Source organism: Triturus cristatus, chromosome 7 (assembly GCF_964204655.1).
Source record: "Triturus cristatus chromosome 7, aTriCri1.1, whole genome shotgun sequence".
Classification (NCBI taxonomy): Eukaryota; Metazoa; Chordata; class Amphibia; order Caudata; family Salamandridae; genus Triturus; species Triturus cristatus.
In genome coordinates this window covers 946,456,238-946,482,822 of record NC_140590.1, presented here as the reverse complement: position 1 = coordinate 946,482,822, position 26,585 = coordinate 946,456,238, and the positions used below count along the sequence as shown (strand labels likewise).

The 26,585-nt window shown below is 41.6% G+C and overlaps 1 protein-coding gene across 6 annotated transcripts in view; it reads left to right on the top strand.

Annotated features, from left to right (window-relative positions):
* Positions 1 to 24,331, top strand: part of HNRNPAB (heterogeneous nuclear ribonucleoprotein A/B) — a 59,996-nt gene extending 35,665 nt beyond the window's left edge. For 3 of the 6 annotated variants that reach the window (XM_085617952.1, XM_085617956.1, XM_085617948.1), the window contains one exon: positions 12,384 to 13,240. The gene's annotated coding sequence lies outside the window, so the exon portion shown is untranslated. Of the gene's footprint in view, positions 1 to 12,383; positions 13,241 to 22,022 lie in introns of those variants that run through there. The other 3 variants (XM_085617957.1, XM_085617949.1, XM_085617953.1) reach the window with 2 other exon arrangements.
* Positions 24,332 to 26,585: the final 2,254 nt, after the last annotated feature.

The following is a 26,585-nucleotide window of genomic DNA, read 5'->3' as shown; positions in this document are numbered from 1 at the left end:
CCTCTTACTGAAATATATTTTGGTTCTGGATATTTCATTGCCTTCGAGCTGCACCTTTATGTTGATCCTCTTGCAATTTCATTATTTGCTGCATTATTGATGCTAATTTGAATGACTTATTTGTTTTCTGTAATAATTATTACATTTGAATAAAGCTTTTTTGATTTGACTTCGAATTTTCATATGAACTCTTTTAATTTATTAATTAAAAAACTTTGACCCAATTATGGTGGAGTAACGGGCAATTCTGATAATTAGTTGGCATAACTGAACATGTTAGTTACATTTGGTAACAAGCTAGCTTTCTAGTGGGGGGGGGGGGATTTAATAACATGTACTTGTCCATGGGGCAGGTTTCTTCATAATTTACTTGTCCTGTAACAAAATCCACTTGTCCCTTTTGCGCGATGTAATGCGGTAACAAATTATGGCAACAGTCTCGTATAAGAGCTCTGATATAGCCTCTCTGATTATGCCGGACTAATACCATTGTTTGGTTTGAACTAGCTATTGCCTTATGTGGCCACGTTTCAACAGATCTACTTACTAGGACTGAAGGTAGTGGTAATCAATAGTTCCAGTGTTGGAATACCCTTTTGAGTCTGTGCAAAGCTACTAACTTGCATGTTTTAAAGGTTTTCACCCAATCTTCCCTAATATTTTCCCCATACTGAGAAAGGTTGCAAATTTACTCCTGACAATGGCAGATGTAAAACTTCTTCCGGGATTGGGAAAAAAAATGGTTGGCGTGAAAGTGAACATGCAAACACTCAAATTTTCGCATGAGCAAATCTCTGCATGCATATTTGCTCATGCTAGAATCCAGTTCACAAATTTTCTAGGAGTACTAGTTCTTGGCCTACTTTAGTAAATTCTTGTGAATTCACGAAAGCCGTATATCTGCACTTAATGCAAGGACATATACCATGGGTGCAGTTTTGATACTTTCTTTAATAATTGGGCCCCTAATTAGGTCTAGAGTTAACCATGACGTTTGTGTATTAAAATGTTCTCTATAGGCTGATTCAACAAAGAAAAGGAGGTACCCCTTAATGTTTATAGGGACGAGGTATATAAGTGGACACAGAAAAAACAAACGTCCCAAAGAAAGAGCGTATATGCAAGCGGAGGCTTGTCCCTGGCCTACTCATTCATTGATCGCATTTAGAAAAGTCACTATTTCATTGAGAGTTACAATATGAAAACTTATAACATAAACACAATGCAACATGTGGTTTCAAAAGACATACTATTCAATACAATCATAGTTAAAAAAAAAAATATTAAACATTTTGCATACTCAATAGAATAAAGGTTACAATCTAATACTTGATATTCGTATAAGTGGAGACTTGATATTCGTATAAGTGGAGGCAGGGGTTCCATCACTCTTTTTCCCTACCACTCCTCACTTTTATCAGAGGTAGTGTCCTTCCACTTCACTGCCTGAATTTTATAAAAACTAAATTTTTGCATATGACAGTCCCTACCCACATACCCCCTATATATATATATATATATATATATATATATATATATATATATATATATATATATATATATATATATATAGTGGTGTAGCTTTCATAGTGTATCTAACAGGTTACCCCAACCTATGTGTTACCTTTACAAAAATGTGAAAGGACAAGATGGCACCTCACGTACGCACCACCAGTTGAGCTTGCTGATTGGTACTCACCAGCTATGCTCACTTTTCTCATCATTGGTCCCCATCTTGCCTTGAAATAAAGATGTGTCCCAAAAAATAGTGAAAATAATTATAATACCACTGTGATGTGTACCTCACGGACGAGACCCCATGAAAATAAAACTGAAGTTAAGTAGCACAATTACGAACTTTATTCTTCACTTGTGCATTTACGCAGACCACTTTATTACTCGGCCAACCTGAATCATTGCCACCATTCCTTCAGGGCAATTTCGTCAGGGCAGGGTCATCACCAATCTTGGACACTGGTGTCTTTCTATAAAATGACTGTCAAATGTAAAAACAAACATGGCCTGGTTACTCAAACAAAATTCTCTCTTCCCAGAATTCAACACACATCGCCGTTGGTAATGACTAATTATCTTCACCATGTGGGAGCACGAGTCACTCGTACCAGCTCTCCACACAAGTTATGCTTTGACAAAACCAAAAGGCTGACAACCAGTTTCAGACCTACTGGCTATGACTATGCTTGTTTATTTTTAGTTTCCCATAATCTTATTGAAACTGGTTACACTTATTTTTCATTATGCATATTTTTGGGAAATACTTGCATACATCAGCACATTTTAGTAAATGATACTGCAAAGAAATGGTACCTAAACTTTTAGTTCAGCAAAATGTTTTTTTCCTACTAGCATTTTTTGTGAACATTTTATTTTGAAAGAAAAAATCATCAATTTTGCTTTGAAGCTTGTGCAAATATTTTCATCTAATCAATGAGCATTCTGGAAGTATTATACATAGCCTCATATTGATACACATTTTTATACTGGAACTGCGGTCAGTGCAATCCTAGCTTATAAACTTTACTTAAAGCGTTCACCCTAAAAATAAATGCTTTGTTACAATGAACCATAAATACATGATTGAACAGCATTACCACTTGGACATAAATATTATGCTGACTGAAGACAATGCGCTTCCCTTATTCATAATGTGGTACTGTAAATAGGCAGCAAAAGGGTTTGATCTGTAGGGAGTTGAGCCTACTTGTTCAAAGGACTAAAAGTTGACAACTGCGTGGGATGAACCTGTAGTTAACAGACCGTCATCAAGGCGGGGACCATTTGAACCCTTGATCTCACTGGGTGGGCTGCTACCACTGGCATCACTTTTATGAACACCCGAGAGGTACTGGTTAGACCAAAGGGGAGTACAGCAAGTACTGGTGAGACCAAAGGGGAGTACAGGAAACTGAGATGGCTCCTGTTCCATCAAAAACCACAGGAAGCGCTGATGGGCCTGCTGGATGGACATATGGGCATAGCGTCCTGCAGGTCCAACACCATCAATCATCCTGTCTCCAGGGTCAAGGCCAGTCAAGACCTGGGCAAGTGTAAGCATTTTGAATTTTTTCCTTCCGGAGGAAGGCATTGTGAGGGCACAGGTTTCCAAAGGTACAAAAGCCTCCGTCGTTTTGTTTCCAGAAAGTAGGGGGAATAACCACAACCTACGTCTAGAACAGGCACCCTCTCAATGGCACTTTTGGCCAAAGGGCCTGCACTTCCTACTGTAAGACAGACAAATGATCCTCTGTAAGTCTCTCTGGGTGCTGACCATTTCCTGTGAATGGTATGTTTGAAGTGAAAAGGAAATAATTGAAAATCGATTCTAAGGGACAGGATGAGTTTATATACAATTTATTGATTTAAGTCAGAATCCCCTCCATATAATGAGGCTCATATGCAAGTGCAGGTGGAAGAGATAGGAGCAGGAGAGCTGAGCCTGTGGACAGATGAAATGGAGGTTAATTTGTCTTCACAAAGTGAGATATACTTTATGGGGCTTTCGAAACTATGGCAAACACTTCATTTAAAGTGATAACATTTCAAAATATAACATGAATTGCCATTTTTGGGTGCAATAGCAGGAAAGCGTGCCCATACTGCATTTGAGAAACTTGAGCACCTGGCTGAATAATTAAATGTGTTTTTGAACAAAAAGGAGCATTTGTGACACCTTTAGAATGAAATAAAAAGCGCATCACAAAAACAAGATTTTAAAAACTTGTGAGAAAATCTTAGTTATTGATCAATCAAGTTTAAAGAATAGGAAGAAGTGACAAGGTAGATAGGAAAGATGCTCCTGAACATCGAAAAACAAGTGTGAGTGAGTGTAAAGTGGTGGTTAAAAAGGGTTTTCCATTGTTAGAAGTGCAGTAAGGAGCATATGTGCATGTACCTTGGTCAAGACGTGCTCTTTTCACATTTACAAAGGATTTCCTGAAGCTCGGAGGACCCTGAGAAGGGGGTTACAGAGGTGAAAGATTTGTGACATGTTCAAAGGTACTTTAGCTAGATTTGGATGTACTATTTATAATTGTTGTGCCTCAAAATTTGTGGGTTGAGTATAAGACATAGTATAATGGCCAGAAGAGTAACTACAGAGGAAGTCTCCTATAAATAAGCCTTCTCAAATTGTTTTGCAGAAATATAGTCACGTTATTCTGCATAAAAACAAACGTTTCCTAGAAACCAGTCAAGTGGCCAAAAATCATGCGAGCGACTCGCAATCCAGATTGCTCCGCACATGCTGGTTATAAGAGACTGATGCCGATTTATAGATAGTATAGTGGAGTTGATGAAAGAGGATGTTTCAGGATTTGTCTTTGCGTTTGTGTTGGGATTGCATCCGGAGATTAGTGCTAATATTCAGCAAATCGGAATGTGATGGCAAGCGAAATAGTTAACCAAATCCTTCCCTACACAAAGTACTGTAGTGATTGTTGCGATGCTAAAAAGAAAACAAAGAAGAAGTTGATGGTTGCTCAGAAAGGTGGTTTTCAGGCACCTGGTTTTGGGGCTGGTATGCAAGTTGTTAATGCATAAGACAATGATGTGCAATTCATGCAAGGAAGAAATAATGGTCCATGTCAAAGGATTTAAAAACAATGCTAATGTGAGCAATGGTATTAAAAATGCACAAATGAGAAACCGACATCTGTGGGAAAAATTGATCCTGGAAATGGGCATGTAGATTAATCCAAACGGATTTAAAATTGAGTTGCAAATGCTTCTCCAACTGTAAGAATATGAATCCGATGAAATAGAATGGGATGATGTAGGATGGTCCCAGCTGTACCAAATCCAAGTCAATTCAATGAAAATATGCCTTTAGTCTATTCAAAATACCATGCAGGGATTTGAGCCAAATTTCAGAATTCAAAAATTAATGTTAATTTCCACAGCTTTTTGCTACACTCCGAGTTCCTTCAGGACCTAGTCAAGCTCAATGACAGTGACTAACAACAGAAGGACTGCATGCTTGGTGCAGTTCTAGAGGTGAGGCAGGATGATATTTTTTTTTTAGAAAAAGAAGTGAATGGCTGTCCAGCATATTTTCAATCGAAACTGGTACTAACTGCTCCACAGTTCAAATATTGGAGGTTCCTAACTTAATCCTCTTGGAAAAAGAAATCCAAGTTGTAGGCATCTAAATAAAAAAATAGGTAAGTTATAAGTTGTAAGCAAATATTCAGGTGAAAATTAGTTCAACTGTAAATCATAAATGTGAGACAAGTCCAGTTAATTTGTTGGGTCGTGATTTCTTGTGGGACTTGAACAGTGTTATTTATTGCACATTGTTTTTTTTGTGTGGAGTTTTATATAGCTCAAACTAGACCCGAAGGTATCATAGCGCTTTACATGAGCACCAGTTACCTTACAGATGGACACATTCATTTTTAGGTCTCGCCTGGCGTAGGCTGCGCTCACGCGCAGTCTCGCTGGAGAGATTTAACGTTTTGGGGTATTTTCAGTAATGGGCTTTAAGCCCCCCCTTCTTTTTCATTGGCTGGCTTCACCGTTTATGCTAAATGGTGACCAGCCATTGGAAAAGAGCTGGTAGTGACGTTTTCGCTCAGCGTTTTGAGCCGTCCCATTTGGACGGGCTTGTCTGCCTTCCGTGCGTCGCGAAAGGTTTCTTATCTTTATGGGGCCAAACACATGGCCCTATAAAGATAAGAAACCTTTTAGCAGGTGAGGCCGTCCAAGTGGGACGGCAGACCTAAAAAGCCAAACGAAAACGTCATGGCGAGCGCTTGTTTATCCTTCTGAGGTTGGCGAAGTCACTATCCATGAGCTGAGCGATAACTCAACCAAATGCATACAGGCAATTCGTTTTATGATGTACACCACATAAATAGCAACAAAACACACCAGGTAAGAAGGAAATGAAATCTAAAGTGGATATAGGAGAAATGAGCAACAGCAGCGTTGCTGGGGCAATAACAGCATTTCAGCTCAACACCCAGAGGGCACTGAGGATAATACACCTGTCAAAGGAACACTGTGTGCTTGACGAGGCCAGTAAATTCCTTGGTTTCGGAGGACAGGTTAGACTCCGGACTCAGCTATCTTCAGCCTTGTGATCAGAGCAGGAGATGCATGAGGACACGTTGTACACCCCGCAACCCACGCTACAGATTTAATTACTACCTCATCTGCGCAGGAAGCGTACCCCTTGACCTCGGTGGACTGATCTTGCGATAAAAAAGACCCCTTCACCTCGCCTATCACTTCTTTCAGTGTGTGTGTGACAGCATGCGCTTTCCACTCAGGACGATGTATTCATTAACTTTGGCGGGGGTGGTGCGTTATTTGAACATTTGGTGCATATAGGTCTAGGAGCCCTTCATACTGAGGATGGTAGTGTTGAAAGGCGACTCGGTAAACAGGCGCTGGCAAAGACCCGGTCTCACGTGCTAGCCATATTGTAGATAATGTTAATGGCTGCTGGCCTCAGAATGATTATCCAGGAGCACGGCAGGGCCATTACCTAGGCTTTAAAAAGAGGAAACCAAAGTCCTTCAGATGTAATTATCTAAGTTCCGAGGTCACCGAAAGAGGGAAGTTTCTGTTCCCTCTAGCGTCAGAATTGCTGTTAGCCGAGCTATGAAGGCGCTTCTTTCCTTGCTCAGATTATTTCAACGAGTATCACTGTCCTTATAAAGGTACAACACACAGAAAATATTAGTTTCCTTAATAACAAACTTGTGAGTTTCTAATTGGCAAACGCATCTTTTGCTGCTACGACAGTAAGTTTGTATAGTTAAGGTCATCGTGTATGCAGTTCAGTTCAATAGCAATAATGACACAACTATGGTAAGGCCACAGAGGTGCTCTGACAGATTTTTCTTTATATTTTATACAGACGCATTTTGACTACAAACACCCTATATGGTAACATACATGGTATCAGGGCCACTGGAATTATGCATCTCTGTGGGCGGGACGGTTTCTGGATGCTTACGGATTTGCCACATCCATCATCTGCTGCATAATTTGCAGATTTTAACCCAAAAAAAATACGATTCCAGCTCAAATGAATCAAAAGCTACTAAAATTGCAGTGAACCATGTTGCTGTTCAGTGGAAGTCCCAATGCAAAGTTTGAATGGCCATTTGTTGCTTATTACCATATTTGGATGTTAAACTCGTACTAATAAGGTGAAACTTTTGCCCAGAAAGAGTAAACGTGAAAAAATTATGAAGTAATATTATCCGAAAATGTGCCGAATTAGGTTGTATAATTTGCCTTTTCTTGCTGAATAATATAGTCAACTCTGCCGCATAATTTGGTCCTCCTTGCCACATAATTCCAGTAGCCCTACTAATAGGTTACAGCATTGGTGGCGGAGTGTGTTTAAGATCACAAGGAACACTTGTATGCCTACTTGAAGTCTGCTTGAGTTTACTGAGCAAAACAATCAATGTGTATTTTTGCTCTGCAAAGCAATATCATGACACCTGTTTGCAGTGAATATTAACCCCTGCCCAATTTATGTGAACTTCTATAGGGTTTCTACATGCATTGCTTCAAATGAGAATACATGTGATAGAAACCGAAACTCAGATAGCAGGGGCACATTGTTCCCATTAGAAGAGTGAACAAGCATTTGCAATGCAATAGGTCTCGCATTTGCGCGAGGTTAAGCTATTGGCATTGTAAATGACAATGCCTTTTATTTATGTTTTAAAAACGAAAACAAAAATAAAAGGCATTGTCTTTTGCAATGTCAATAGCTCAAATTCACGTAAATGCGAGACCTATTGCATTGCAAATGCTTGTTTATGTTAGGCACAAGGAGATTAAGTGATTTGCCTAGAATCACAGAATGTTGAGCGTCCCTGTTGAGCCTTGAACCCGGCTCCGAGGTCAACCGCTCTAGCCGTTGGGCCACATTCTCTTCACGTTGTGAGTTGCCAGCATTCAAACACAAGATGGTTTAGATTTTACAATAAAATCACTGGAGACAAAAGTTAAAATGTTTCCAGTGCTCTATCCAGGAGACCTGCCTAAGACATACTGAGAATAAGGTTGGTCCTGATTTTGAAAGAAAATAAATAGGTTGATTAAAATGCAAAGCCAGTGCTGGTCAGCAAAACCAAATGCGGTGTAACCGGGTACTCCCGAATACAGGCTTACTTATGAAGCAGATGAGAGGATTTCACCTGCCACTGACAAAATTAATGAACAGGGCATTTTAAAGTGAGTGCTAGGATGTCCATGTCTCACATCACAGTTCTAAAGACATATAGCGGAAAATGGCACACAGTGCAAGACCTCCACGAACTTAATGATACTGTTTTGTCGTGCTACTCAATCCTGTAGTAGTTTTATTTCAGATTCCCCCAGAAGCAGAGTGATTCAATATCACAAATTTGAATCTGGCATTTTTCTCAAATTCTCTTCATGAGGCTAATCAGTATCTTTTTGCGTTTACACCAAAAGAGAACTTTATTTCGGAATCTAGAATCCCACAAGGGTATGTAGAAAGTCCTTCAATCTCTTCCCAAATATTGAAAGGGGATTTGGTAAGGTTATGACCTGATGATCAATTAGTCAGACAGTACTTGTACAGCGTGGCTAATCACTCCTGGGAGTTTCCAGGTGCTGAAGTCTCAGATATTCAGTCAAAGAGCCAGGCCTTGAGTCCCCGTCTGAAATCTGAGTGTGAAGGAGAGGTTTGCAGGTGGAGGGAGAGGTCATTCCAGAGCGGTAAGGTAGGAGAAGGAACGACCTTCGATGTGGCTTCGGCAGATGCGGGGGACATGGGTGAGGTAGGTAGAGCGCAGCTGTCTGGCAGGTTGGTGGAAGGTTAGGCAGCGGTTGATGTAGGCTGGTCCCTGATCGTGGAGGGTTTGTAGGAGTCTGGCTGCATCATTTTGTATAGTCGGAAGTCGCTTGATGAGTTTGGTAGTGGTGCTGGCGTAGAGTGCGTTTCTGTAGTTTAGTCACTTGGTGACAAGGCGTTGTGCAAATGTTTTCTTGGTGTTGCTGGGGATCCACCAGAAGATCTTGAAGCATGTGGAGGGTGTGGAAGCAGGAGGAGGATACTACGTTGATCTGGTGCTTAATGGTAAGTTTGCTGTCTAGAATGATGCCATGGTTGCGGGCGTGGTCCATGGGGGTAGGTGTAGTTCTGAGTTTCATGGGCTGCCAGGTGTCGTCCCGCGGTGAGGTATTCCTCCCGAAGATCAGCACTTCCTTCTGGTCCGTTTTGAGCTTCAGGCAGTTGGACCTCATCCAGTCGGAGACTCCTGTCAAGTTGGTTCTGGTGGGGTCTTCTGGCGGAGTCTTCCGTGAACGAGTTGTGTGTCATCTGCATATGTGATGATGTTGAGTCCATGGGTGTGAACAATGTCTACGTTGAATAGGCTGGGGCTGAGAGGAGCCTTCGGGTACACCGCAGATAATATTCTTGGGCTCATAGGTGAGGATGGTAGGTAGATTCTCTGGGTGCGTCCTGTGAAAAAGGTGACCCATTTGAGGGCATCTCCCTGGACACCGATGTGGTGCAATCTTCTGATGAGGGTGTAGTGGGATACGGTGTTGAATGCCGATAAGGGTTTGAGGAGGATCAGGGCTGCTGTCTCACCTCCGTTGATGAGGATTCTAATGTCCGTTGAGGTGATCAGCACGGTGTCGGTGCTGTGGTTAGTGTGGAAGCCGGATTGGGAGGTGTAGAGTAGGTTACTTTCCAGGTGATCGGTGAGTTGGCGGTTTATGGCTTTTTTAAAAGATCTTGGCAGGGAACGAGAGGAGCGAGATGGGGCGGTAATATTTTAGTTTAATGTGGTCAGCCAGAAAGACAGAAGGCTGCAGAATTTCTCTATTAAATCATTTGTCTGAAAATTGACAAAGTATCGCCTGCCAAGTTGTAATACTGTAAAAAAGAGCTTATTTATTTTGGGACACCAAATTAAAAAGGGAGTGAGAAGTGTCCAAAGAACACCCTTTTACCATTTTGAGGATAAACCCACCAGTTTCAGAGAAGTGAAGATGTTTTAGAAAATGGTTGGCTACTGTTGTCATTGAATTCCAAACTTTTCCTTATTCGCCAAGTTGAGTTGCAGTGATTTGAGGAACTTAGTTCCTGGGACAATGAATGCATGCAAGTATTCCTAGAGCTCAGGCAGTTTGTGTAGCATGCTTGCTCTAGGAATGCCTAGTTACACGAAAAATGGTTTATTCTGTCATGAAAGAGAACGGTGGGCACTTTGTTTTGCTTGACCAAGAACGAGCAGATAATCTTGGCAACAATTATTTTTGCAATCAGACGTACTACCCTAAAACCTGTCACACTTGTTACTTAGCCAAAGGTGGATGGAGTAGATGATGATAATCATGATTGAACAGATGGGATTGAGTAGTGTGCCAAACCAAGATCAGGCATTCAACGTGTACAACTTGAATTGGATGATTTTATTTGTGGATCTTGTCTGAGAGCCTCTTCGAGCAGTATATGCAGACTACACAGTGACAAGTATTGTGGAGGCATCGTACTTGTGTAATGTAACTTCAGCACAAGTAGGAGGATTGGTTGCAATTACAAGAGCATGTTGCATGGCCAATTAATTCAGTGTTACAATTTACACAGATAGCCAGAATGGTATTGGTGTGGTCGCCAATTTTCGGAAACTCGCATTAAAAACTGATCATGAATTCTACATTTAGTTACGGCCCTCCATGTGTTGAAGAAAATTGCTATTGTAAAATATGTTGCACTCTAAAGTGGAGATGACAATATCTCACTGGGCAACAACTTTGCAGATAAGTTGCAAAGTGCTGTGCTCTTGCTTCTGGTACATTTGAGCTGAATTAAAATTCTGAAACAGCCGTGATTTAAATATTTTTTTTGGCATGGTCAGTTCAAACAGTTTAAACATTTGAAGAGTTGAAAGATTTGCAGAGCGAGGTGTCGAAGATGAAAGAAAAAGACAAAGATAATTTGTGGAAGTCAATTTATGGGAGGGTTATGTTTGCAGATTTGCTACTGCATATGCCAAGATGCATGCACAGACCTACACGTGTAGGACGAGATGGGATGACTGCTATGTTTAAAAAGTATTGGTTTAATCCTCATTCCAGAAATATTGCTTAAAATCTGTGTCAGAAGCTTGTAATTTGCCAGCAGGCAAATGTTGATATTAAGAATCAATTTACCACGAGCCACTTGTGAAAATTTGTAGAGCTACAACCCTGTAATGGTTTGCATTTTATTTTGGTGGTCAACTGTTTATTTAGTAAAGGGATTGAAAGGTTCCCAACTTCATGCTGTGACACACTTACTGAAGCCAAGCTATTGCTCGGGAAAGTGATGCCAAGATACGGCCTGCCATCTTCTTTGGAATCAGATAGGAGAACTCCTTTTTAAAATGAAGTGATGAGTCATATGCATTGAAGTGTACAAAAAAGTGATGGATGGAATGCTTGAAATAATCTCAGCCAGTGGTATTTACTCGGGTCACACTCCAGTCCATCGTTATTCTGCACAACATGCCACCTCTGTTTAGGTTGCTTGTATTCTGGTTCAGGGAGGTCCTGGCCTGGAGGTTTGGGTTAGACTGTTCCTACTAGAGACAGGTCAAGAGTGATTTGCAAATAGCTGGGTTCAAACTAAGGTGGCCAAACAAACAATGGGTTGGAATTCTACCCCTAGTGAATACCAGGTATTAGACTTATTGCAAGCATTCCTCTCATCACCTTTTATGTATTTCATGTAGTGGCAAGGTTATGCCCAGACATTGACCCCCTATTCACTGTGCCACCGAAGCCCATATACACTCCTACTAATGAGCCCCAATCAGTGTAAAACCAGTCTTGGGTTGCTTATGGTCTGGTTCAGGGAAGACCTGGTCTGGCAGTTCGGGCTGGTTTGTTCCTCTTGGAGCAGGGTTAAGACCAATTTGTATATGGCTGGGTCTAAAATAAGGTGGCAAAAGAACAATGCGTTGGATTGCTACCCTGTGCAATTGCTGGTGGTCAAACTTATTGCATGCACCCCTCCTATCACATTTTGGGTGTTTCATGAGATCTCTATGCATGGCCCTGAATATCAACCAGATGTTCCATTGTACTGTCATCCCGAAGCAACAGGTATAGTTGAGGGCCTACAGTATGATGAAAGCAAAACTGGTAAAGTGTGAGGCTCAACATTACTGAAATGGCCAGATGCCCTGCTTCTGGTTCTAGTAAGTATGAGAAGCACACCCAATAGAAGCACATGATTGACTCCTTATGAAGTGTTGACCTGGTGGGCCATGAGGACTCCTGGAACTTATTCAGCTGCTTTTCTGAATAATACTAATGACCTGGTTTTGGATTACTGCAAAGGTTTGGCTGATTTGATATGCTCCATCTCTCACCAGGTGAAATATGCTACACCTTCAACAAGTGAAGAGCCCTGCCATGACCTAGGGCCTGAAGACTGGGCCAAGCTGAAGAAACAGTATTAAGACATGTGTAGAGTCTGAATGGAACGGACACATACCAATTGATCATGAAGACGAACACTGTTGTAAGGTGTGGAGGCTTGCTGCATTGGCTCTACGCCATCTCACAAAATGAGACAAGGATGTGGATGACGAAGCTGTGACACAACTACTAATTCACCAAGTCAAATTCAAGTTTGCTATGTGGATCCAAAGCTGGGAGAACAAAGAGTTCAAGAAGAAAAATAAGAAGATGAAAAAGAAAAATAACAACTTAAACAAAATTAAAAACAAGAAACTCAAACCTCAAAAACTCAAACTTTGAAAACCTCAAGAGCAGCTCACAGTATTTCAATTGCAAGTCATTCAAATCAATAGACCAGTGAAGATGAAAATGAGACAAGTGGAGCAAATGTGACTGAAGGTGAAAGGGTTTGAAGGTGACACAGAAATAAGAAGAGCGTTGAACCTATTTGACAGTCTGAGGGAAACTGGAGAAAAATCATCAGATGCAGTGACAGATCTGAATGACAAAGATTTAGAAAAGCCCGTAGTCAGATCAACAAAAGCAAGAGCACTAAACAGAAATATGCAGCTCCTGATTGGGCACATCTGGCAAAGACTGAACCAGAAAAAAAAGTGATGGACCTGAGAGACCTTCTCTTTCTGTTATGGGGAACTTCCAAGAATTGGCATTTACTGAGTGAAGGTGATGGACATTGAATAATTTCCTGATGGAACTGTATTATGAGTTTTTAAAAAGAGAATAAAATGTATTTATTTTAATAAGTGTACCTGCATAACTCTCTTTGCTTAGAATTGGATTTTTTTGTTTTGGTCTATGCCCGCATTTAAGAATTATGCCTGTAACGAATGCAGCATCTGAAAAAGAATGATTTTATATATTTAGGTTTCCAGTTTAAGATACATTTTTGACGGTCTACATTTTATGACTATTTGAATTAAGCTAGTGCTGTATGAACTATCTTTTCTCAAGCATGCTTAACCCTTTTTCTGTTAGGTCTTTCCCCAAATAATGCTAAGTCCTCTTGTCTATTTGGGGTTGATCGCGCTAAGGTCTCCATAACTTTTTTTCCCACATAAGGGATCCACTCCATATTTACGTCTTTTTTTTCCCCCAACACCCTGGGGGTTCTAACAGGTACCCAGGGTTTGTGGATTCCTCTGGGGAGGACTAAAAAAATAGGCAAAACATAGAAAAAGTTTTTTTTGGGTGGGGGGTGAAATAGGAAACAAGCATTGGCATAGCCAATAGGTCTCGCCTTTGGGACCTTATAAGTGTTTAGCCACGCAACACATTATACTGGATACTGTGCCGCCAGGGATTGAATAGTTATACAAGTTTTGCAACTACTCCCCTAGCTATGTTTTTCCACCACATCGTGTTTTGCAGCAAAATTGTTCCCCAAAAAGACACCAGAGTTTAAAAAAACTATATTTTTAATTGAGCATGAACATTTTTATTAGATGCACATCACCCCAAAAAAACTGTGCCAACAGGAGTGTACTAGCTGACTGAAATTTGGTTCTATGGCCTACTTTGACATTTCAAGCAAAGGGCCTTCAAGTTCTCAATATGCTTCGTGTTTTAAAAAGTGAGAGAGGCTGAAGGGGGTCACAAGACAAATGAGCTGCGGGTACTTAAATAGGCCTATAAACCTACACCTGGCAACAAGAGTGGCGAGGTGAGATGCAGTTGTGCTGCCTGTGCCCTTAAAGTGTGCACAGACTGTACATAACAATGGTAGATGAAAACCCCGCCGGTCCTGGGAGGCTTGCGTTCTGTGGATAAAATTACATATCGGCCACATGCTGGAATAAGTACAGTGGAAGTTCTTGGTGCACGGGGGTTTTTGTAGGAGGCTTTTGGGGAAGAATGGCCGTGATCACAAGGGAGGGGTCAGGCACAATAGGTATTAAATGCCTCCTGGGGCAGAGCTAACATTGCAGCAATTGTAATTTGGAAGCATAAAGGGCAGTTCTACACCGAGTTGTGGAGGGTGCGCCCCACAGAAGCTGATAGCTGTGGGCAGGAAAACCAGGCAGCAAATAGATTGAAACTCCAGGTAGGACATGTAGCGTGGGCACCCCTTGATAGGGAGAGGGGCTCTGCCTGCAGAAACATGAGTTGGGAAGGGTGCACGTGTAGAGGGCCTCAGCGATGTTGCATGTATAAATAATGATCAGTAAGCAGGCAGCGTGTATTCACATTATCAGTAAAAAGCTGTGCCTGCTTTGTGTAGATATCGCAAGTCATCCTGTGCATTTCAAATAGAAAAAACTAAACTAATGACAAGCCACTACCGACTGACATAGAATGTGCCTGCCAGCTCTAGTTGGGGGGTGGGGTAGAGGCAAGCAAGGACAGAGTAGGCGGTGGTGCGAAAGGGACAGCACACGGAGAAACGGTGGGTGGGAGGGTAAATTAATAACACTGGTTGCAAACATCAGCTCTCACATTTGCTTCGGAAAGCCAACAAACAACATTCTAAGAATACGATCCGAGGCAACAAAAAAAATAGTGCGCAAAATTAACTGAAATGGACAGAAGCAGCATAAGACATGTAACAGAGCCCGTCTTCTTGGAAAGGTACGACGCACCAAAAGGAGGGACAAATGATCATGATTTATCACTAAAATGTAAGGAATTTAGGGGCATATCAACAACAACCGGCGATAATTATCGCTGAGCGCACTTAGCGCTTGGATAATTATCGCCGGCTAGCGCCGATTTTTATCGCTGAGATAGCGTGCTATTAGCAACGCTTATCTCATCAGCGATAAAAATCCTAGCGCTAACTGGCTAACGTGAGATTATCGCTGGAAACCCAGCGATAATCTCACTTTAGCTAGTTGATAGGGACTCACAAACTTAGCCATGATATCCACCGTACAAGGATATCATGGCTAAGTCAGTCCTGAAGCAGGCGTAAGGAAAGTAGCGACAACAGGGGTTTTGCAGCGTGAATCTTTCTGGATTCACTATGCTGTGCATTATTCCGCGATCTTGTGGTTGGGTCCGGATTCGTAGTCTTTTCTTTGTTTTTTTTTTTTTTTTTTGTAGCCCAGGTGGGCGGCGACGACCCACCATTTGGTGCACCTCCCGTGACGTCGTCGTGCCTACTGCGGAAGTCCCACCTTTGGGGCGCCATCTTCAGATTCTTTTTTCCGCCGTTGGGTCTGGATCGTCATCGGGAAGCTCCAGAATTACAATCGAAGGAAGAAGAGAGAAAAGCGAGTTTCGTCGAAAAATACTAAGAAGATATCACAGGAAAGGAAGATTTCATCAGGAGCGCGAAGAAAGGAGGTTTCAGCGCCTTTTTCTTCGACGACCTTGGAGAATGCGCACTCAGAGGCCCTGAGCGCAATGGACAAGACGCCATTCAAGTTCTGCCCAAACTGCCACCACAAGTTCGCGCAGAAGGACCAGCATCCGGTCTGCAACCTCTGCCTACCGGTCGAACACCAGAGTAAGGACTGCAACGCCTGCTCAGCCTTCGCGCCGAAGACGCTCCGGGTGAGAGATCGGCAGAGAAGAGCCAACGCCAGCATGGATGGCAAGGGTAAGGCCCCGTCGCTCTACGATCTGGGCCTCTCCACGGACGATGAGGACAACGTCGCCGAGACAGCCGAAAACTTCACGGTCGTAGAGACCGACAAGAAAAAAGAAGACGAGGTAAGAGAATCGTCGAGCGCAAAACAGAAAGTACCTCGAAAACACGAGGGTGACTCGAGAAAATCAGAGTCTTAAGTCCACGAAGGGAGCCCCGGCGCCGAAAACTTCGACGACCAAAGGGGGAACCATGGACAAGAGGCCGAGCGGATCCTTCGAAAAGGACTCCCTGGTGCCGAAAGACGCCGAAAAGCAAGGGTCGTCGAAGACAACCCAGGAAACAGGGCGATCGACGCTGAAAGAACGGTCGACGTCGACGCAAGTTTCGTCGAAAAGACCCGCGGTCGACGCCGAAAGCATCTCCGAGGCCGAAATGGAGAACATCCTTCAAAGGAAGAAGGAGTTCGACGCCAAGATGAAGTAATTCAAGATTCCAACGGTTTCATCGACGGACGTCGTCGAGGACGAATTCGACACCGAGGGCCTAACAAGGGATCTCGAGGAGGAAGACGAGACCTATTATGACGGAGAAGCCGAGGAAGAAGACCAGCAGTCGTTCTACGGCTCGGCGCCATCGACCAGCCACGACATCGAATGGCAGGATCTCGACACCGAAAACCCGGAGGAACCCGTGGACACGTACCCTTCGAGACCTTCGCCACCCGACGACATCGGGGTATACAACATGGTGGTCAGGAGCGCAGCGACAGCCTTCGGCGTCAAACTCGACGAGGAGAAGCCGAAAGCCGATTTTCTCCTCGAGACCCTGCTCCCCATCCAGACAAGGAGCCAGTTCCTCCCCATGCTACAAAGTGTGATGAATCAGGGGAGAGAAGCCTTCAAGGAACCAGCGACCTGCCGGTCGATCACGCCCAGGACAGAGAAGAAGTATAAGCACTCTTCCCTGGACCCCCCTTACATCAAAGGTAGCGTGACCGCCGACTCCATCATAGCTTCCATGGCCAGGAGAAGGGCCAACGTACCAGCAACTTCGGGCCCACCACCTGATAAAGAGAGCAGGAGGATAGACCTCACAGGAAGAAAAGTCGAGAGGAACGCCGCAATGCACTGGCGCATGGCGAATTCCAATGCACTCCTCAATAGACACCAGTACCAGCACTGGGACGAGATGGGGGAGCTAGTAAAGCACCTCCCTGAGGAATACCGCCAGAGAGCCTCACACCTGGTAGACGAAGGCAAAAACATCGCCAATTCCTGTATAAAGACGGCGTTGGACGGGGCAGAGACTTCAGCAAGACTCATGGCCATAGGGGTCACCGAGAGAAGGCATGCATGGCTAAGAATCTCGGGATTCAAACCGGAGGTGCAGAACAACATCCTTGGCACCCCCTTCAACGGAGAGACACTGTTCGGAGCAACAGTAGACGAGAAGCTCACCCAGCTGAAAAAAGAAAACGAAACGGCGAGGTCCATGGGGGCCCTACAGCTGAGGGGAATGAGGCGAGGCAATCCCTCGATGAGACCCTACGGTAGGTGAGGAAGCCAGCAGGGGCCGTCACACCAGACGTTCCAGCGACACTTCTCCTGTCATGCCAGGTCAGGAACGCCCACTTTGCATCTCATTAGAGATGCAAAGCTGGGCGTTAGGAATCCTGACGCTAAAGCAAGGTTTCACGCGTTAGCGTGACCTTGCTGATTAGGCGATAAAATTATAGCCGCTTTTCGGCCGAAAACGGCCGCAAAAGCGGCGATAATTTTTTATCGCCTGCTTGTTGATATGCCCCCTAGAAAGGCACACGAAGGAACCAATAACAAGCGATGGGTGTGCCGAAAGCAAAGGACAGATACAGACCAGATTTAAAAAATAACAAGACCCGCGGCCGCGAGATACGCTCTGTGGTGGGGGAGGGGGGTTGAAGCGCAAGCAAAACAGAGAGGCAGAGCGAGGCGCGCGCTTGGGCGAACGAGAGGAAAGCCACATGGCGCCTCTGCTCGTAACTGTGTGCGTAACCTCATGCTCTAAGCCAAGCAAAAAGCTGTGGTCGGCTTTTTAAAGCCCACTCACTAAATGTCTCGCCAGAGCACCGCATGCGCTGGCTCAGGCGAGACCTAAAAAGCACTCAGCAAAAAAGTGTCCGCTTTTTTCCCTAAAAATGGCATCAACTGTAGGTTTGCTGTGCTAAAGTCATCATCTCCCTGGCTTTCAGAAACATGCAGCACTGAATCAAATTTTAATGTTTATTTATCACAGTTTTGGAATTTTTCAAAGTAGCAGCCCATTTTTCCAAATTTTAGTGCTTTCAAACTAAATTTCAAGTTTGTGGTGGAAACCAGGGTGAAACCCATGGGTGATCCCCAAAAGCTATAGATTTCTAAAAAGTAGACAAAATTCGGAGTTCAGCAATAGGTCAATTGTGTAGATCCCTCAAGGTTTTCCGTAAGAAATGAACTGTTTAAATAAAAAAATAGTATGAGAAGGAAAAAACATCAATTTGTGACGTTTTCATTTTTACCTGCTTGTCACAATGGCCAATTTACAAAGCAATATACCATTGTCTGTTAGACCCTTCTGGTTGAGAGGATATATAATGTTTGTAGGTTTTCCAAGAACCCGAGGTAACCAAAGCCAACAACTGAACTGCACCTTACAATGTTTTTCATTGTATACCGGGTATAGAGCAAATCGTAAAATATAAAGAGTAAAAAATAGGTATCAAGAAAACCTATGTATTTCTGAAAAAGACACCTGATATGGAGTATAGGAGCAGGGGTTATTTGCACATCTCTGAATTTGTGGCTCTAGCCAGCGCCTAGAGAAGCCTAGCAAACCCCTGTATATTTTGGAAAACTAGAGTGCTCGGGGAATCTTGGGTGGAATGACTAGTGTTGCTGCCACCAGGTTTTCCTACTCAGAAGCATTTGTAAACCTCAAAGTGTGACTAAAAACACATTTCCTCTCATTCCTGTGAGGAAAACGTCTGGAGTCAGCAGGGAGCCACACATTCCCTACCACCTATTGTTCTCGCACATCTCCCAATAAAAATGGTACCTCACATACGAGGGGAGGGCTAGTGCCTGTGACAGAAAAGGACCCAAAACACAACATGGACACATCACAATATTCCAAGGAAAACTGAACCTTTTTTGTTATGCAGCTAGCTGTGGATTTTGGGTCCTAGCTCAGCCTGCATCTAGGAAAACCCTGTAAAACTGTAAAAGATTTTAAACTGGTCACCTAGGCAAATCCAAGGTGGGGTGACTTGTGTGGCTGCTACCAAGTTTTCCTACCCAGAAGCTCTTGCAAACCTCAAACCTTTACCCAAAAATTTCACCACATTTCTGTAATGGATAGTTCCGGAATCTGCAGGGAGCAATACATTTGCTACCACCTGCCATTCCCCCCCCAAATATCCGAATTAAAATAGTACCTCACTTGTATGGGTAGGCCTAGTGCCCATAACAGGAAAGGCCCCAAAACACAACAGAGAGACAGCAACATTTCCTGTCACAAAATGGATCTGATCTGGCAATAGGGGTCGCAGTGTTTTTTTGTGCCGGGGATCGATGGCCACCCAGGGAAACCTACCAAACCCAGACATTTATGAAAACTAAATACCTAAGGGAGTCAAGGGTGGTGTACCTAACATAGATCCCACAAGGTTTTCTTACCCACAATGCCCTGCAAACCTCAAACTTAGCCTAAAATGTCAGATTTTCCTTACATTTCTGTGATGTAAACTTCCGAAATCATAAGGAATCCACTAAATTCCTACCACCCAACAGTCCTTCACTTGTCCTAATAAAAATGCTTCCCCGCATGTGTGCAACCACCAATCTGCCCCCAACGGGTTGTGGGCAGAAAGACCAATGGGCTGGAGGGGGGTAGCATTAGTCCATTGCGGATGTGCCACTCCCCCCTCAAAACATAGTCCCTGGGGTCTAGAGGTACCATTCGAAAGGGGAGATTCTTCCCTTTCAAACGATACTCCTCCCACCTCAATCGGTAGTCGGGGGCCTGAGATAGGCCAGAGCACTTAAGTAGTGTAAGTGAAACCAGCCGTTAGGCTTATTTCACTTTCACTTGTAATGATGTCAGTGTGTCATGTGCACCATTATTTTTGTTTTTCCTGCTTATATCAACATTTCTGAAGGAGTGTCTTATTAAATGCTCAAAACATTTTAAATTACAATATTGGAGAATTTGTTTTTATTTTACACCTTGTTTTTGAGATAGATTTTATTGAAACATTTCTATTGCACGAAGATGCCTACATGTAAGGAAACATTTTGCTTTAAAATAGTTTTGATCGTTTTTATTTTATTAGTAATGATTGGTATTTTAGTGATTGTGTATTGCACCGATAGAGATGCTTTGCTTCATTAAAATATTGTGCAACATAATACTAGAGATAGAAGATTAGATTACCGAGATAGTTCTAATTGAAATTTTGAAGAAAATACTTGTGCAATACCTCTAAATGAATATAAGGTAATAATGAGCACATCTAATTGTTATGTTGGTACTTATTTTTTTTATTCTGTTTCAGAAGGTATTGTTTGTATGCAACTTCCTCTTTGCTTTGGTATTTCTTGTAGCTGTAATGTTTCTATTTTGTTAGGACACAACTTCTTCGAGTAGTTCAAAGTAGATTATAATCTTGCCTGAAGTTGAAAATGTAGATGTTACTAATAAAACTATTAGACCCATAATATTCTATAATTAGAAAACTAATGGTAGTGATGACAGGAATGAGTGTAAACTAAGTACATTTATATGTAATGATAATAGAGTGAGAATATAATGAGAAAAGAGTGAGAATTGTCATAAAGGATGCAGAAGTAACAGAGAGACAGTTATATGAAGAAACAGACATTTTAGAATTTCACCTGTGCATCCTAGACGTAGGAATTTTCAAGAGAAGAAAGTATATGTGCGTATGATGGGAGAGAAATGTGACTGAACAGATACTTCACTTATGATTGGAATGAGTAAGAGCAGTTATACTTATATAGTTGACAGAGATTTTATATTGGATGATGGTCCCACTTTTAGAGGTATATCTCACCTCTGGTTAAATTGCTTAATTTTCGAATTCCAAGTAACTGGGTGAGTTCTTGTTATCTAGAACTGGTCTTCCCAATAATATATCATACTAAAGAGTTGAGTGGAATGAGTTGCTCAAGTCCTTATTGGTGTGTTTGATGTTATGCATCTGCCCACTAGTGTGGCTTTTGGTGATCGTTTAGCTCCTAATACTGCAGGTGCATTAACTAAAATTAATGAGGAAATGGTTGCTATCTGTGCAATGGTAATACAAAACAGATTAGCTTTGGATATAGTGATGGCAATGGAAGGAGGAATGTGCCATATAATTAAGGTCCAGCAGTATTATAAGTTTGTGCCTAACAATATTATGAAAATTAATAGATTACCAACATAACAAATATTGTAAGTGAAGCTAAAACCTTGGGTGAGACTGGTGTGAGGGAAACGGTTGGTTCATCGATTAGTAAGACTGGAAGGGAATTGGAAACATTGCTGAACGGTTTAGCTATGTAGGTGGTGGCTTGCTAACACAAATACTAACACCATTAATAATATTAGCATGGAGTATAACTGTTCTAGTTCTAATGTTAAAAGTTTCATAAATTGTATATTTTAAGGGAGGTTTGAAATGTGATTGTGAAAAGAACACATCCAGAAAAAGAAAGGGAGGATACTGAACCTGATAACTTTAAATCTCGAGTTTATAATGAAATAAAGACTTTGGAGGAGAACGGTAAAGAAACATTAAAGAAGCTGAGAATGACTGGCAAAGTACTGTAATGCAGTGAAAAACAATTTGGTGATTGTCAAGGCCTAGTCCGCCTATAAGGACATTAGTTTTGCAGTGACAGAAATAAAATGTGCTTTTAAAATTACATGAACAAGCTTCCTAAGTGCATGTTTCTCTTCTGTGTCTTTCCATTTCCTTTTCAAGCTGAATTGAATTATATGTGTTCTTCAAGAAGGAAGCCATATGCAGAATGTTCCTGTTTTTGCAACAAATTCAAGGTTCCTTTCCCTTGTTACTCAAAGCAGCTGTATGGTCTTTTGTTTTTATTTGTTGCACAAATGTCAAGTTATTTTCATCACCGCCTATGTACACCTTATTGTAATTATGCATGGAAGGGAGTGTTCTTAAATGTATCTTATATGCTGTATCATAATTTCTCGAAAAACAATTTGTTTATGTGTAAGGAACATTATAAGTACAGCCCTACTATGTCAGATCTCACCATGTCGAGTGGGTGGCGTTCACCGTCTGAAACAAATAAAATGTGCAATTTCTGGAATGTGTGCCAGACTTTCCTTGCTCGTGAAACAAAATAAATTACATTTGGGCAAAATAGCCAATGGTTAGGCTGCTTTTATTTCCACAGTCTCTTTGGAAAATGCGTACATATACATTTTATATAAACTACTGTAGGATCTTGTACATGTGTGGGACTGTTCAATGTTTAATATTTCAATGAATTTTTCCTGTGGATTAGAGCTAGAATAGAAAAAATATATATTTTTTCCTAATCTCTCAACTCTAACAGCATGTTACACCTCCTAGTACTCCCATGGACACAAGAATTGTTGTTCCAACAGCGCAATTGTCTCTCTGTACCACCATTTTAACCGGAGCAAAAAAACATCTTGTTTAGACCCGAGCACACCCTCACACACTTGGCATAAAAGCCACATAGTTTGTTAAGCAATACAACCCGGACACCCTATCCCACACCCACTTTAACACATTACAGAAAGTGTTACTTACACCATGACATCCCAGTGTATGTGCAACCTTGTGCCAAAACTATGTAGCTAGAATAAGATTTAAATAAATATTTACTATTTTTATCAACACTATCCATCCTATTACTAGACTAAACATGAAAGGTATATCTCTTTTTTGGACGTGCTGATTAGAATTCATGAACAGAACATAGTAACAGATCGATGCTACAAACCAACATATGCTCATCTTCATGTAATTTAGTTTTCATGTTGTCCACAGCACATTATTTTCAACCACATCTACAAGCAAGTTCACATAGTAAGGCCTGCAGTAACTAGGACATCAGAAAAATAAACTATCTGCTGGAGCTTTTAAGGGCATTTTAAATGGTATGTTATCCTGTGCCTATCATTGAGCAGTAGATATGCATAACTTTGCAGTTAGCCACGGAATCAGTTCACAAGTTATTTTACATGAAGAAGCTATAGCATAAGACTACATATTATGTGCTGACCAACATGTGTAATTTACAGGATTCTGTGGCATTAAGACTTGAAAACATGTAGCCCAAACAACAATGGAACACCATACAGACATTCGCAATAACATATCAGCGATAATTAATAACAAACTTGACCAGACTGCAACTAATCATTGTAAACACGCAAACCATTTTGCTGCCTATGTTTCTTTTACCTGAGAAAGACACCATGACTAATCGACAGCAGAGAAAGCCTTTGGATCTACTATTTAATGTCTCTGCACCCAGATGGACTGTAACAGTGACAATATCTCCTAATCATTGTATATACCATCACAGCTGTATTGATTCTGCATTCAACCAGAAATCTTTAATAAGGGTGCTTTCTTGAAAATTGAACGGCATAATTTGAGCAATCACTGAGGAATCTTGTTACTATAAAAGGAAGAAGAAGAAACATGCATTTCCACTACAAACAAGTGGCAATACATTTTGTTTTATCATTCTGTAAATTAATGTGTTTTGGTTTTTGCTTTCTTCTATATTTCATTTATTTGTGACTCAATGTATCATTTTAGATCCAAATTGTTTCACTCTGCTTCTTGTTCTGTATCATATAGTAGCTTTCTGGCCTCCACACCTTTCACACACTATGCATCAATATTTGTTCAAGGTCTGACTTAGTCGCTTTATGCTGACATGTCCACCAATGTTTTATATAACATACTGGACTGCCTCCTCCTTAACTGTATGTCCAAAGCGTAGGATTGAAGGGGCAGGGAAATAAGTGTAACTATAAGTCACTCACCGTGGTAAGGATACTGATGTAAAGGCGTTCAATGGGGGTGGGCTGCAGGAGAATTACAAGCGGGTGTACCTTCGTAGGTGAGCTTTTTACCAGCTCAACAAGTACTACATAAGCCATTTAGCGTATTTCAGTGGTACTATAATGAGTAGACTATGCTTTCTGGTGCTTTTCTATTCTATTTCGAAATAATGGCAAGTGAATCCGGATTAAATAAATACCAAATGCTTGCCTGCATTTTTTATTTGTGCCTCCTTTTTTAATAACTATATTTATTATCATCACATTATAATTAAAGGCACTCTTGATATACTTCGGTACATGGTACAAAAGAAGGGAACAACCGTACTCAGTCCAAATGAAGAAAGAAAAAAAGAAAGGACACATGAACCACATATCTAATACAACTATTGCGATAAGAAGACAAAATAAAAGTAAATCTTTGAACTATGTTGTTCAATCCTGTGCTTTCATCTCTGTTCTCACAATATATCCCATTGGTGCCCCCTTTACTACGTATTTTTTTAAGTAGTTATATTATGATCTATGTACATGGATATAAAGAGGTACTACAGAAGAGACCTTCACTACTTTTAGAATTGAGGTTTTAGGTGAAAAGAAATTAAGACTGGCCCTTCTATGTTGCCAAGGGAATAGTCCTTCATTTTGTCCTTTCTTTCTTCACCACCGTAGGGGTGGGCTGTTTATGCACATCTGCACTGTTAAACAAATACACCAGATGTTGCACACATTTGGCAACCTTTAAAGCCTTCTAGACCACTTCAAATTTCTTTAGCAACCTATACCAGAGCTGGGCTTGTGATTTTAATCTGTCAGACCTCTGGCCCTGCCCTACTCCATTTATTTCAGAACAGGTTTCAAACTGACCAGCGTGAGATAAATGTATGCTCTCACTTACTAAAGTTCGAGCGGGCGCTTCGGCGAAGCAACAAAATGTTGCATTCTACAAATGGGCCTTTAAAATGGTAAGATGGTATGCTATATTTTGCATTGAACGAGCAACACCTTAGGAAATAATGGTCAGTCGCTTGATCTCCCATCTGTTCGTTAATAAAACAGTGTCAGTGCTTCGATTGTTTTAAAAGAACGCACCAATAAAGGGAATATTAGGACCTTTTTTTCTTCAGAGTGAAACATTGAGGCATTCTAGTTAAAAGGTATTGGGGAATAGGGTCATGAATAGAATGCATTATGGAACCAGCATCCAAAGTAAGTAGGGCTATAATAATTTATGGTGTAAGTTGGAAAAAACATTTAAATATAATGTGTCATTAACCAAATCTTAATTGCAAAATCACTTTGTAGCAATATGCCCCTTTTTGCATGGGCACCCCAATTATTTCCTAGATTTTTCAACAGTTCTTTGGGCTCTGCACACTGGCAACCAGCTGTCCAGTGCATAGTGTACGTGCTATGACCCCTAAAAACATGTCAAATTAAAAGTCATACGTGGACTGCAGAACTCATTGCAACACACTAAAGTGACAACATTAAACATGCCAAAAATCGTCCCAAAGAACTCTTCAATATCATTAAACACACATCCAAGCCTCCCACAACAACCGAGCAGGCCTCCAAAGATCTCTGTGACAACTTTGCCAATTTCTTTAGCTAGAAAATTACCAAGATTGAGTGCTCCCTTTATGACCACCTCCTGTCACCCAACGAACGCCTGCCCCCCAGAAAAGAAAGAAACAACCCACCCATCCACCCCCCCCCCCCAACATCTGGAAGACATTCAACCCCATCTCCGAAGCAGACATCACTGAAATGATTAACAGGTCCAAACCCTTCTCACACATAGCTGACCCTATTCCTGCCCAACTGGCAAAAAAGCTCAACCTCTCCCTAGCCCCTCTCTAGGCCAAGATTATGAATAGCTCCCTGAGAACTGGAGTCATGCCAAACTGTCTTAAAATCGGCCAAGTCACGCCATTTCTAAAAAAAAAAGACGGACATTGACCCAAACAACTATGAAATAACAATATCGCAACCTAGGGTCTAGGTAATGACGAGTACAAAAAGAAATTCAATTCAATACTCAAAGAAAGAAAAAGCAAGTAGACATCATCATAATATTTGAATAAATTCCATCAGCCACAAAAATAGCGACCATCATCATTTGGGATTCTTGGAACTGTGCAAAACCCTTCAGCTTGTCAGGGCTGCATCATACATTAGCAACAGTACCTTCTAAATTGTGTTCGAGATACAGTGCTAATCAAGTATTGGTATTGTGCTCTGAATCCTTGATGTCGCTATCTATTATCTATGTGGTGGTAATGGGAGCAGTGCAAGTGTATGGTGAGTGTGAATGTTAAAATCATCTAACGGGACAGAAAAGACGCTTTAATAATTACTGTCCAGGTGATGAGGTTAAAAACCAGTGTAGGAGCAGTTTTAAAGAATAACTGCTTAAGTCCAAAACACCCCCAATAACTTCAGGCCTGTCTCAAATCTCCCCTTCTTA